This window comes from Dama dama, chromosome 33 (assembly GCF_033118175.1).
Source record: "Dama dama isolate Ldn47 chromosome 33, ASM3311817v1, whole genome shotgun sequence".
Classification (NCBI taxonomy): Eukaryota; Metazoa; Chordata; class Mammalia; order Artiodactyla; family Cervidae; genus Dama; species Dama dama.
The window spans coordinates 67,322,130-67,336,719 of NC_083713.1; positions in this window are offsets into that span (position 1 = coordinate 67,322,130).

Here is a 14,590-nt window from a genome sequence, read left to right on the forward strand (position 1 = left end):
ATGCCAGGAGGAGTGAGGCCCCAGCAGTGGTTCTCAAACATGAGCATGCGTTCAAACTATTATACCTGGCAGGTTTGTTAAAACTCAGGCTGCTGGATCCTACCTCCAGAATTTGTGATTCAGCAGTCTGGAGTAGGGCCAGGGATTTGCCTTTTTAAGACATTCCCAAAGGATGCTAATGTTTGGGATGCACAGGTGGAAACCACTACCTTAGCCTGTGCCGCTGTGACTGAAGGCTGGGTGGCCACCCCTTCCTCAGTAGGAGTGCTGGTCCCCCCTCCTCTATTAGCAGTTTCAGAGATGTCAGTGGACAAATAAGAATCTTCTTACTGTTCAGCTATCTGTAAGGTTAGATCAGCAAAAACTGTACTGTAGTTTGAACATTCATTGGCATTGCCCTTCTTTGGGATTAAAATGAAAAATGACCTTTTCCAATCTTGTGGTCATTGCTTAGTTTTCCAAATTTACTGATGCATTGAGTGCAGCACTTTAACAGCATCATCTTTTAGGATTTGAAATGGCTCAGCTGTAATTCCATCACCTCCACTAGCTTGTTCACAGTAATGCTTCCTAAGGCCCATTTGACTTCACACTTTAGGATGTCTGGCTCTAGGTGGGTGACCACACCACCTTGGTTATCAGGGTCATTAAGACTTTTTAGGTACAGTTCTTCTGTGTATTCTTGCCACCTCCTCTTTATCTCTTCTGCAATGTAGAAAGAAAAAAGAAAGACTCTCAGCCTTTTAGATACCGAAATAGGAAAGAAAACAAAAATCAAGCAAAGCAATATAAAATCATGCAACCACTCTGATTAGGACCTGGATGAAAAAACTGACGGGTGGCATGTCCCTAGCTACAATCAACTCTCAGTCTTTGCCATCAGTTCCCATGCTACTGTCATCCTATGCCCACTTGTACCTGCCTTCAGGTGCATGCACCAGGTGCATAGATTTCTTACCATAAACAGAACCTAAAGAGACAGGACTCAAAAGCCTGTCCATTGCAGGGTTTTTCATCCTTTTGCAGGCCTCACAATCCTCTAGAGCAGTGGTTCCCAACCTTTTTGACCCCAGGGACCAGTTTCATGGAAGACAGTTTTCCATGGACCAGGGTGCAGGTGGGATAGTTTGGGAATGATTCAAGTAAACTGCATTTATTGTTCACTTTATTTCTAATCTAATGCCACTGCTGATCTGATAGGAGGTATGGGTCCATGGCTGGGAAGTTTGGGGACCCCAGCTCTACAGGGATGTTAAAGCATAGATTGTTGGTCTGAGGTGGGGACTGATGTCACAAAAGCTGCTGATCCCCAACCACACCTGGAAAACCAGTGTTTTAAGGGATAAAATTAAAGAGCATCCTTATTTTACTTGTTTACATTTCCCACCAATTAAGACAGAGTCTGTGCCCGTACCACTCTAAATGTGCCCAATCTCATTTATCTCAGAAGAAAAGATAGGAAAGAAAATTAGAATATTACTTTTACTGCTGAAACTGATATTGAAGGATATGACATAGGTGTCAGTCACCTATGGTTTTCTCAAGGTTTTCTGAGCCCTTAGACAGATGTAGGTACTCATTCACAGGCTGTGCTAAACTCCAGGAGCATCCCTGATGGGGACATGTCTCTGGAGAACTGATCCTGTGGAGGAGCAGAGTAGAATGCATGTTCCCTACAGACAACTAGCTTCTGAAGAAGATGAAAGGAGAGAGAGTGATGGGGTAAGCCAGCTAAGTTTCTTCTGTCAAGCCCATCAATCAGGTAAATCAGTCATCACTCCCAAGGAAATCAGGAAATGAGGACATTGAAAAGAACCAGGGATGATGAGCTAATTAGATGGTGTTTCTGCTGTTTAGTCACTAAGTTGTGTCCAGTTCTTTGTGACCCCATGGACTGCAGACTGCAAGGCTTCTCTGTCCATGGGGTTTCCCAGGCAAGAGCCCTGAACTGGGTTGCCATTTTCTTCCCCAGAGGATCTTCCCTACCCAGGGATTGAACCCATGTTTCTTGCATTGTCAGGCAGATTCTTTACCACTTGGCCACCTTGGAAGCCCCATTAACTAGTAACCCTCCCTAAAAAGATGGTAAGGCTTAAGTTTGCCAACCCACTCTCACCTCAAACACTAGGCTAACATCCTTTCACTGTGAGTGACTAATTAAATGACTAAATTGAGTCAAATTCTTTCCTACCTTAGGCTACCTCTCTGAGCCTCAGTTTTACATCTACATGAGGAAAAAATAAATCAAATCTCCAAAGATGATCATGAAAGTTAAATAAGATATTACTTTACATCGTATAAGGACTCTCTCACAGCAATTTTCCTTCTCTTCCTTCCTTTTTTCATCTCTTAGCCTGGTGACATAATACAATGAAATATTGGGTTGGCAACAAAATCATTGTTTGACTTTTTCCATAGGATAAAAAGTTTTCAGTTTTTCAGAAAAACTGAAATGAACGTTTTGATCAACCCAGTATTTCATATTGTACTTGGTTGGCCTTGAAGAACTTGTAGTCTAGAGGAAAAGGGCATAAATATGAAAATGTTAAATACAGTATAAAGCAATGTATAGATGGGCTAAAAAGATATTATTATGAGGACTAGAGAAGTATGAACTGATTAATGGAACATAACACATATTAGTTTCTCAGTTCAAGATTTTTAAAAAATGTTTACATGCTCACACAATTACATGTGCTAAGTTGTTTCAGTCATGTCCAATTCTGTAACCACATGGACTGCAGCCCGCCAGACTCCTCCATCCATGGGATTCTCCAGGCAAGAATACTGGAGTGGGTTGTCAAGGCCTTCTCCAGAGGATCGTCCTGACCCAGGGATCAAGCCTATGTCTCTTGCCTCCTGTGCCGGCAGGCGGGTTCTTTACCACTAATGCCACTACAGAAGGGGAAGGAATTGAGCTGCCTGAAGTGGTTTCACCGGAGCATCATGAGTTTGGTTGGCTCCAGAAGGAAAGACAGGTAGTGAATAGGTGGAGAGGGGAAGGACATTTTTAAGGATGGAGAAGAACATGGGCAAAGGCTTAGCAGAAAGGGTCAAGGACCAGTGAGATGGGCAGCCAGACTTGGATGGGTGAGCATTTGTTCTGTTCACAATCCATTCCAGTCCTGAGTCAGTCACCAGACTTAACAGGCCCTCATCTTAAATTTTTTTTATATCCATTGCCCATTCATGTTGCCAGCATCTAGAGTACAAGTAGTGGTAATTTCTCAGCCTTCTGTATAAAATGGCTTGATTGATTTGAATGTCAGGGCGACTCTTAAAGTCTGGAGAGGAAACAGTCCATTCTTGGCTTGAGCATGATTATTTTCTTTCTTTAAATCATTGATTCTCAACCTTGGCTGCACAGAAAAATCACCCAGAAGCATTCCAAATAATAGAAATCCCTTGGCTTTACCCCCAAATCAATGAAATTCAAATCTCAGAGGGTGGAGCCTGGAATCTGTATTTTTTTTGAAAGCCCCCAAGATGATTCAAATTTGCAGCCTGTATTAGAAAAGTCTGCTTGAGGCTAAGGTAGCCTGCTCCCTTTATAGAGATGGCATTTCTCTCATTGATTTTTCTCAAGACTGATTTTGAAACAATTAACAGCAATTAACCAGACTGTCAGCATCCTATAAATAAGAACAATATCTTTATGGGATTATAAAATAAAGTAATAAACGAAAGCATGTTTTTCAAATATAAACTGGGATTCTGATTCAAGTGCAAAGAAAATGGCTCAACAAATTGACTATATTTAAATGAATGGCTAAATTTCATGTTAGCAAATTATACAACTTACTTTGCAAAAAAAAAAAGGGATTAGGTATACAGAAAAAAAACTTAGAAACATCGATTTGACTAGTTGAGTATGGATTGGGTCATTTAATGCAGATTTATCTTTTTGTAAATGTTAAATAGCTCACTAATTGCATATTTTTGTTGCTAAAGCATTACATTGTTTAAATAAATATACTGGAGAAAGCTCATTTGAGTTAGCAGGACTGGAAAATGAATCTGTATTAGTGTCCAAGCTCTTTTTTTCCACTCATTCACTTCTTTACTCATTCATTCATTCCACAAACACTGATTGAATCCCCTCCTGTGGGGTATCTACCTAACATTGAGCTAGTAAATGGTTATAATATTTGTGATTTGGCTTCTGACCTCTTGATACTTATAATCTAATAGAAAAAAAAAAAGATTGTCAATAAGAAAACAAATGGTAGTTTCCAGTAAGTGCAATGAAGTAAACAAACAGTATTTAATGACTGGAGAAAACCGTGTGTGTTGGAGGAGGGGAGTCCCCAGTGTGATAGAATCTCAATGTCCTCTCTACTCTTGTGAGCCAAGATGGCAAGGTGAGGTGGGGACAATTGTCAGACAAGGGGAGCTGTGAAGCATAGGGTGATGAGAAAGGAATAACTTAGGATGCCCAAGGCTCTGAAGAAATACATGTCCCAAACATACATCAGTAATATTTCTTATATTTTCCAACTGTATCCTTTAAGTGCATTGTGTGCCTTTCCCCACCTTCTAGCGCTGATTGACATTTATATTATTGAGTATTTTCCATGTGGCAGGAGTTAAGATAGATTGTGAAGATGCAAGGAGGAAAGAAAAAAATTGGTAGGGAAAAAATTATGATATAGGAGAGGCATCACATATACAAAATGAAGGTATGTTGGTTCAGAGAAAAGGCAAAGGGAGGTGTCTAGCATTACTTGGGAATCTGGAGAATTAGAAAGGCACTCATCTACGAAAAGGGCCTTGGAGACTCTGGGAAATCACAGTCATGATCCAAGGTTGTCTGGTTAGCAACAGTTGACATTGAAAGGGAGAAGCATTTAAATTGAAAAAAGAAAATTAAGAAAATTGGAGAACCAACTCAGTTCAGCTCTCCATATGTGTCACCCAATGTGAGAGCTTCTAAAATAGTTGACAATCAAGAGAGATTTCATAGTGGTTCTCAGCTCTGCTGCATGTTAGAGTAACCTGAGGAGATTCATCAAAGCCCTGGGGCTAAGATCCAGGAACACAGACATATAAATGTGAATTTTTATGGGATGGGCTCAGGGAAGACCCTGGGTATTTAAGAAAGGTTATGGTGACTTCCCTGACAGTCCAGTGGTTGAGACTTTGACTTCAAATGCAGGGGGTGCAGGTTTGATCCCTGGTCAGGGAGCTAAGATCTCATATGTCTTGCGGCCAAATCAGTTCAGTTCAGTCACTCAGTCGTGTCTGACTCTTTGCGACCCCATGAATCGCAGCACGCCAGGCCTCCCTGTCCATCACCAACTCCCAGAATCTACCCAAAACCATGTCCATCAAGTCAGTGATGCCATCCAACCATCTCATCCTCTGTCGTCCCCTTCTCCTCCTGCCCCCAATCTCTCCGAGCATCAGGGTCTTTTCCAATGAGTCAACTCTTCTCATGAGGTGGCCAAAGTATTGGAGTTTCAGCTTCAACATCAGTCCTTCCAATGAACACCTAGGACTGATCTCCTTTAGAATGGACTGGTTGGATCTCCTTGCAGTCCAAGGGACTCTCAAGAGTCTTCTCCAACACCACAGTTCAAAAGCATCAATTCTTTGGCACTCAGCTTTCTTCACAGTCCAACTCTCACATCCATACATGACCACTGGAAAAACCATAGCCTTGACTAGACGGACCTTTGTTGGCAAAGTAATGTTTCTGCTTTTAAATATGCTATCTAGTTTGGTCCTAACTTTCCTTCCAAGGAGTAAGCGTCTTTTAATTTCATGGCTGCAATCACCATCTGCAGTGATTTTGGAGCCCAAATAAACCAAAACATAAAACAGTATCAATATTGTAAAAAACTCAATAGAGACTTTAAGATAGTAACAAAGGAAAGAAAAATTAGGAATCACCATCCCTGACCTCACAAGGCTTCAGTCTTCCTAAAGTGTCAAACCACTGTGTCAATACAGCAAGAACACAATGTCTCCAGCAAACAAACTTTTCCTTAACAACTTCCATCTTTAATCCTCAGAGGTTCAGAAATTTCTAAGCATATTCTCTTGAAATCATTTTCCTTGCCTGAAACACCATTTTTTTTTTCCTGACTGGAAAGAAAGAATTCTACTCATCCTTTAAGAATCAATTCAAATATTATCTCTTAAGTGAAACATTTATTCATACTCCTAGGAAAAATTAATTATTCCTTGGCAAACAGTACAAGGAAACTTCGGTTGAAGTACCTCTCACACTAGCCATCACGTGCTGATTTTACATTTCAGATTATAACTTCTCAAGGGCTTAGTCTTATTAAAATGTCCAGCACCTGGCCTGGTGTCTACAGTATATTAAGTCTTAACTATACAGAGGAGGGAAAAAGGAAGGGGAAGAGGGAGGAAGGGAGAAGGACATGAGTAAATAAGAATGTGTAAACTAGTTTGCACAGTTTGAAAAAGTTGGCTTAAAACTCAACATTCAAAAAACAAAGATCATGGTATCTTATCCTATCACTTCTTGGCAAATAGATGGGGAAACAATGGAAACAGTGACAGACTTTTATTTTCTTGGGCTCCAAGTTCACTGCAGATGGTGACTGCAGCCATGAAATCAAAAGACGCTTGCTCCTTGGAAGAAAAGCTCTGACAACCCTAGACAGCATATTAAAAAGGAGAGATATTACTTTGCCGACAAAGTTCCATCTAGTCAAAGCAATGGTTTTTCCAGTAGTCGTGTATAGCTGTGAGAGTTGGACTATAAAGAAAGCTGAGTGCCAAAGAATTGATGCTTTTGAACTGTGGTGTTGGAAAAGACTTTTGAGAGTCCCTTGATGCAAGGACATCAAACCAGTCAATCCTGTAGGAAATCAGTCCTGAATATTCGTTGGAAGGACTGATGCTGAAGCTGAAACTCCATAATACTTTGGCCACTTTTTGCGAAGAACTGACTCATTTGAAAAGACCCTGGTACTGGGAAAGATTGAAGGCACGAGGAGAAGGAGATGACAGAGGATGAGATGGTTGGATGGCATCACTGACTCTATGGACGTGAGTTTGAGCAAGCTCCAGGAGTTGGGAGTTTGTGATGGACAGGGAAGGCTGGTGTGCTGCGGTCCATGGGGTGACAAAGAGTCAGACACGACTGAGCGACTGAACTGAAACTTGTTTGCACACCTTGATGTCTTTGGTCGCCAGAGGTATTCAAGTACCAGGAACTTCAGAGAAAGGAAAAAAAGACTTTACTATTTATTTATAATAGTATGAATGCTTTCAATATTTTAATTTATAACTTGGTCTCTTTAGATTTCAAATGCTTTCTTCAAATAAACTCTTACTAGATGACCCAAGATATAGGATAGAATTGTGTGGCTTTCAAAGTGTGGTCCCCAGATCCACAGTATCTAGGAACTCGATAAATATGCCAATTCTCCCCAAAACCCCCAGATCTATTGTACCAGCAGACCTGGAAATGGAACCCAGCACAAGCTTTTTCTGATGTTGCTGTTGTGTGCTCAGCACCACTGGCATAGATACGAGTGGAATTATTTTGGCTGAAACATGGGTGATCAGTATATGACAACCTATGACAACCCATTACAACTTTACGCCCTAGCCAAACCATGTACCCTCAGTACAGTTCTGTGGGAACCTTTGGTCTGGGGTCTCCAGGTTCTCATAAATTAAAATCTAACAAATTTGCCTCAAAGGTTTAGGTGGCCATCTGTGTTAAACACAATTCTCAGTGTTATTTGGTTCCAGAATTCTCATGGTTCTCTGTATGTGTACTTCAAAAGGATTTATTTGTATCGATTAGTTTTAGATCCAGAGTTTTGCCAGTTCACAGATTAACATATACAATAATTCCCAGAATATTTGTCTTAAAAAGAAAACAAAAAACAAAAACAAACAGGTAAAGCAGTTACCAGTTGGATATGTGCAGCAAGTTCAACCCTGAACATTTTTTTTTAGGGGCTTCATAAAATATGTATTTATTGGTCATAACAAAACCCAATGTAGATATTTCTGATAGGTATTTTTTTAATCACGTTCTTCCAGTTAGTGACACAGGGATTCATATTCTTTTCATCTTGTCACATATTGGTCTTCTGCACATGTCTTCATGATTTCACATCCTGGAAGGGAGTTTATTCAATTATCATTTGTTTAAGGATGCAGCTGAAATCTCTTCTTCCTGATGAATCCAGGAGCCAGAGGGCCTGTTAGTCTTTCGCATGTTGGTGGGTCAGGTGTGTGCGAAGGGCTTGGCTGGGTTCCTCTCTGATCCCTGGGGCCTCCTCTGGAGCAGCACGGGCTGGAGAAACCTCTTCCATGGTGGTTTCACTTACATACCTGCAGCCTCTGTACTTGTCTCTCACCAACCATTGAGTCTCATTATCCATGGCATCGCGATATGGTTTGGGTTTCTCAAGGTGAAGTGGGTTGAAGAATCTCACTTCTTAAAGGAAGCTGTTTTTTAAGAGCCAGTATTCCCAGAGAGAAGGAGCAAAAACTGGCAATCTTCTATACAACTAGGTCCAGAACTAACTCTGAACACTTTCTACCAAGCAATTTCTTCATGGCATTGTAACCTTCAAGACTGGCCATTCACGCTTCTGCAGGTGCTAGACACAGCCTATGCTGAGCAGATCCTCAAGCTACCATTCTGATAAATCACATATGAGACAGCTGAAGTTCTTATTCTGAGAAGCAGTCTAATCTGAGAGTTTTTTTCCTCCTCTACTTGAGAAGTCATAGCTGTGTTAATTTAGCTTCCCTCCTCATTACATAGCTTCTGAGTAAGTTATATAGTAATGATGAATGATAAATCAGATGGCCAGACCTATATTTCTCATGACATTTTAATAGTATTAATCTAGGATAGCTTTTAATTGTCCATTCTACAGTCTTTAATGCTAAGAAGATATAGATGTTTCCATTATTCTAATTGTATTTCAAATAAATGTATGAGCTCACACTTTCCCTCCAACCCTGTAAAAAAAAATAAGGCTAAATTAGAGATGTCTCTATGCATGAAAAATAGATTATTTTATAGCAAAACCTTGATTAATCACAGTGGAAAAAATAGCAGGAACCTTAATTAACTGCACATTGTCTGCACTTAGCTTGTCAGAAAATGATATTAAGGATAGAAAAAAACAGTGTCATTGTGAAAAATTTTTAAAAATTCAAAAAACATTTAAAGTAACCTATGGCTTCCATATTCGTAGTCTAGTTAAGTGAAAATTGATGTTTAGTTAACCTTGTGGTCCAGCAAGATTTTGAGTTATAAAACAAAAAGTAAGTTATTTTCAAAGGCTCCATTTGCAGGACAAGAAATGGACTAATGCATTTTCAAAGAATTTTCACCAGCACTATTGAGACAAATTGGGTTAATTTTGAAGTTATCGAAAAGACTACATTCCAAGTGCTGTATTTAATCTACTTTTATTACAGTAACTGCACATATTGATCATATTTAAGAGAAAGAGGAAGCTGCCCAGAAGAGTGAAATTTACATATAATTGATGCTTTCCATGTTAAGTACCAAAACATCTATATATTAACCATTTTGGTTGTGATCAAACTGTTTGTCGTCTGATTAAACTGGACAATGACAGTCTTCAGATATTCCTAATGGCATTGATATCATTCATAAGAGCACAGTTAATATTGTAGAAATTAGGCTATAAAACATTCTCATCCTCAGACAGTAAAACTCAATATTTCTTTGTTTCTACACTAAACAGTGCCAGAATAGTTGTCTTTAAATATTCAGGGAAAAAAAACACACACATAGAAAGCTGTTTAATCTTTGCTTCTTGCTATCTCAGAGTCCACTGTGGTCTGCAGTAAGCTTTTCTACAGAGTTATTTGAGAAAGTGGCTTTGCTTGTCCTGCTTCACAGTGAGACGGTTGTGGGGACAAGGCAAGTAATTTGGGCCAGAAAAGCAGAGCACAGATTTATATGTGTTTAGGTAGGAGTGTCAGAGGCCAGGGAAATGAGTTGCAATCGAGAGCACAAAATGAGATCTCAAAAGGCTGGAAAATTAGACAGCACCTGGGGAATTGCCAAGAACCGAAGGGTCAGGACAAAGTGAAAAGTCAAAGTGCCAGGCAAAATAGTTAGCAAGTAAGAGATTTATGGAAATGGAAACAGATGGAAAAGTTTGAACAGGAGAAACAATATTTGGAACCAGATATAAAGAAAAGGACACCAACAGAGAAGCACTTGTTATATCTTAGCTTCAGCATTCATTATTTTAAAATCTTGCATCCACCCACTTCTCACCATCTGCACCACCACCACCTCTAACCCGAGCTATGGATCTCTTCCCTTAAGTCTCCTACTACCTAAGTCTCCGTAACTGGTGTCCCTGTGCAGGAGATGCTGTTGTTGGCCCACTCAGATTCTCTTTACCAGGCATTTGTGACCACCCCCAACAGCTGTGAGCATCTGCCAAACGCCCTTTCCCTAAGAATGGTCCTCAGCATGTAGGGAAATGCCTGGACGAGGGCACCTCCCCTCTGAATGTACCCTATAGGCAATATCTACTTGACACATTTGAGAGGCCAGCTCCCTTTCCTTGAGGTGTGATAAAGCTGTGATGCTCTGCACACTCTAGTGGGTCAAGTCTTCCTTGAGTTTCTAACCTAGCAGTATTCCAGTTTCCTCAGTTCCTTACAGGTTTTATTTGGGGCTCTCTCTCATTTACTCAAGTCACTCTTTCTCATGCTCTGCTTCTGGGAAACCTGATGTATTGATGAGACACACCGACAGCACAAGTAAATATGTAAAGCTGTTTAACTTGAAATAATGCCATGGTTTGCAAAATTGTATTTTTAATTTCATTCTGGAGAGGAGAAATTTCATATTTCTTCTCATTTCATATCATTAAAATGAATGCAATTTGTATTAAAAAGGAAAAATGGACACAACCCAATTTCTGACTTCATAGAGGTGGAGGATTACCTTGCTTCTTACTGTGTGTATTTGGAAAACATGCGAGGGACTCTCTGAAAATGAACAAATATATAAAACTGACAAAAAGAAGATATTTGGAGAATAATTTTTTTAAGAGGTAAAGCAGGGGAAGTAGCAATTCTTATTGGCTTCTATGACTTAGTTGGGTATTCGCATGAATAAATAGTCAGGGTATTTCCTCTTTTCTATTATTGTTTTCCCTGTGCTGCAGCTGAACACATTGAGTCTCATATGACATTAGAAACTTGCTGAAGGTCCCTTAACTAGTATGTTTAACTAGATCATTTAACTGGTAAGTTGTCTTTGAAACCAAGGTATCTGATGCCAGGCCTTTTTTTCTGATCCTCCACCAATGTAAGGATTGATGCTTTTGAACTGTGGTGTTGGAGAAGACTCTTGAGAGTCCCTTGGACTGGAAGGAGATCCAACCAGTGCATCCTAAAGGAGATCAGGCCTGGTTGTCCATTGGAAGTACTGATGCTGAAGCTGAAACTCCAATACTTTGGCCACCTCATGCGAAGAGTTGACTCATTGGAAAAGACTCTGATGCTGGGAAAGATTGAGGGCAGGAGGAGAAGCGGATGACAGAGGATGAGATGGCTGGATGGCATCACCGACTCAATGGACATGGGTTTGGGTGGACTCTGGGAGTTGGTGATGGACAGGGAGGCCTGGCGTGCTGCGGTTCGTGGGATCGCAAAGAGTCGGATATGACTGGGTGACTGAACTGAACTGAACTGAACTGAACCAATGTAATTCCCTGGAGAAGAAAATAGCAATCCACTCCAGTGTTCTTACCTGAAAAATGCCATGGACAGAGGAGCCTAGTGAGCTACAGTCCATGGGGTCTCAAAGAGCCAGACACAACAATTGAGTGACTGAGCAGGCATACTTGTATAGATTGCTATGATAGCCACTGATGTACATCAAAGGGAAGTTTAAGGAGCAGTAATTGGGCAGGGGGAAAAAAAAAAAAGAAGATGGGTAATTTTAGTGATTTAAGTGGGTTTGAAAAATATTACACATTACAGCCCTGTTGGGAGACAATTCTCCCTGAATTGCTCATGTTTTTATACAGTCCTCTGAGCCAAAGCATTTTAAGAATTTAAGAATGTAAATTGAAGAATGTTTGTATAAGGAGATAGCCCAGGATAGTAAAGCAGAAATGCTTCCCTCCACTCTCTGGAGAGATTTGCTTATATTCCTGAGTAATAAAGACAGTGCCTCTCTCTGTAGGGGAGATAGATAATTTTGTCGACTGCCTTCTAACATGGGATTTTCTGAGTTCAGTTTCCCACAGATGTGACACAGATTCATGGGCCCTCCATGTGTCTGTCATCCACGGAACTTAGGAGCCGAGGGGAGCTGAGGAAAGCATGGACGTCATGTGCCTGCTGTGACGGGAATATAAACTGTCTCATCCATTTGAGCTTGTTGTTTCCTTACTCACCAAGTCTGAGGAAGTCTACAAGCCCAGCCAGCAGCTTCTCACCAGACTGCTGCTTTGGAGCTGTGTGACCACTTGGCAATCCCCCGCAGAAACTCATAACTCAGAGGGAAAAAAGGGCTTCCCATGTGCCTCAGCGATAAAGAATCTCCCTGCCACTGCAGGAGACGCAGGTTCCATCCCTGGGTCAGGAAGATCCCCTGGGGAAGGAAATGGCAACCCACTCCAGTATTCTTGCCTGGGAAATCCCTTGGACGGAGGAACCTGGTGGGCTACAGTCTATGGGTAGCAAAGAGTCGGACAGGACCGAGTGTCTGCGCACATGAGAAGTCTAACAAGGAGACACGTTCATTTTCTATTTCACCTACTGGGATGAGTTTTCCTCTCTCACCTGTTGGCAACTTTGCAGCCACAGAGCAGCAGTTAGTAGAGCTGGTTTCAGGCTCAGAAACAACGCTGCTACCTGCTTCTTTCTCTGCCTCCCTTGAAGGCTGATTCTTCTCTCCAAGTGCAAACAGAAGCATTCATGTGGCAGATGCTACGCCTTCTCTGAGTCACTGCTTTCATTTGCTTTTCCCATATCAGCCACCTTCCTAGCTTTAATTACATGGCATGGCACACTCTTGAAGTAAGGATAAATTCATAACAGAGAGTTTTCTCCTCTTAAACAGCAGCTCGAGAGGAAACCCTAAACATTAGATCAAGAATCCACCTGCATGTCTCTGCTTCTACATCTTTTCTTCTGCGTACTCTAATTGCTATGCAGTCCTAGCTAACCTCCAAAAGAAAATCTGACTTTCTTCTCCTCTTGTTGCATTCCTCAGTATAATGGGATAACAACTAAGAAGTTGAAATAATGTGATGTGAACTCTTCTCAAAGCCCATCTGAGAATTCTGCAAGAGGAACTATCAAGTAATAAAAAAGAACTCAGCTGGAAATATACATTGGAAAAATAAATTGGAAGATGGCTTTAAATGCTTTTGAGCGGTCCCAAGGAATATAAAAGGAAGCAGAATAAAGAAAATGATAAACAAAACTTTCAGGGCTGACTCAATAAGTAGCTCTTAAAATAGCTGTGAGTTTCCCTCCTAACACCCTGCAGGCTGCCAATAACCAGACAGACAAATCGAACAATTAGATGCTATGAGGCAGCATCCAAACAGATCCACAACACAACATTCTGAGTGGAGCCTAAACCATTGTCTGAATAAAAATGTTACCAGGTGCAAGAGATTATTTCTGACCTGGATAGAATAGTAGAGGAACTCTGCAAAATATTTTCATTTACTGAGCACCTCTGATGTGTCTGATGGTCTGATATATACTAGGGATGCTGAGATGTGAGACGTAAACGTTTCCAAAATCTAGATGAGGAAACATGTGAGTAGAGTTGTTTAGAAAATACTGTTTAGTAAGGGTTACTAAATCAATATAAGAGTATGCTATTGGGAGATCAGGGAAAAAGGCACTTCACTCAGATAAGCGCTGAGTTCTGATGTGAGCCTTTCTGGATTAGTAGAAATTTTCCGGGTAAAAAAATGTCAGAGCATAGAGATTCTAGGAAGATGAAGTGGTAAGTTCAAGGGCACTAAGCTATGAAAGGGCTGTTGCTTTGGGAGTTACTGCAAGCTGATCAGTCTGAAGTATTGAAAACATATGAGGACAGATTGAGAAATGAATCTGGAGATCAGGAAGAGGCAAAATCATGAAAGGTCTTGTGTGTGACGCTAAGGGACTTGGATTTCATCCTGGGAGTGAAGAAGAAACCACTGACGTGATTTATAGTCAAGCTGTAAGGTCTCTCTCTTTCTTTTTCTCCTTTCCCCGCCGCCCCTCTTTTGGCCTTCAAGGGGCTCTAACTCTGGTTAGTTGAAAGGCCAATTCAGAATTTATAGGTCAAAGTATGCACTTCCGATAAAATAAGTTCTAAAGTTAGATGAAATCTTTTCTGGATGTACTGTGTCTGTTGTCATTTGTTATTTCGTTGCTAAAGCTTGTCCACTCTTTGCGACCCCATGGACTGTAGCCTTCCAGGCTACTCTGTCCGTGGGATTTTTCAGGCAAGAGTGCTAGAGTGGGTTGCTATTTCCTCCTCTAGGGGATTTCCCTGACCCAGGAATTGAACCTGCGTCTCCTGCATTGGCCAGTGGATTCTATTCCACTGAGCCACCAGGGAAGCCTATTG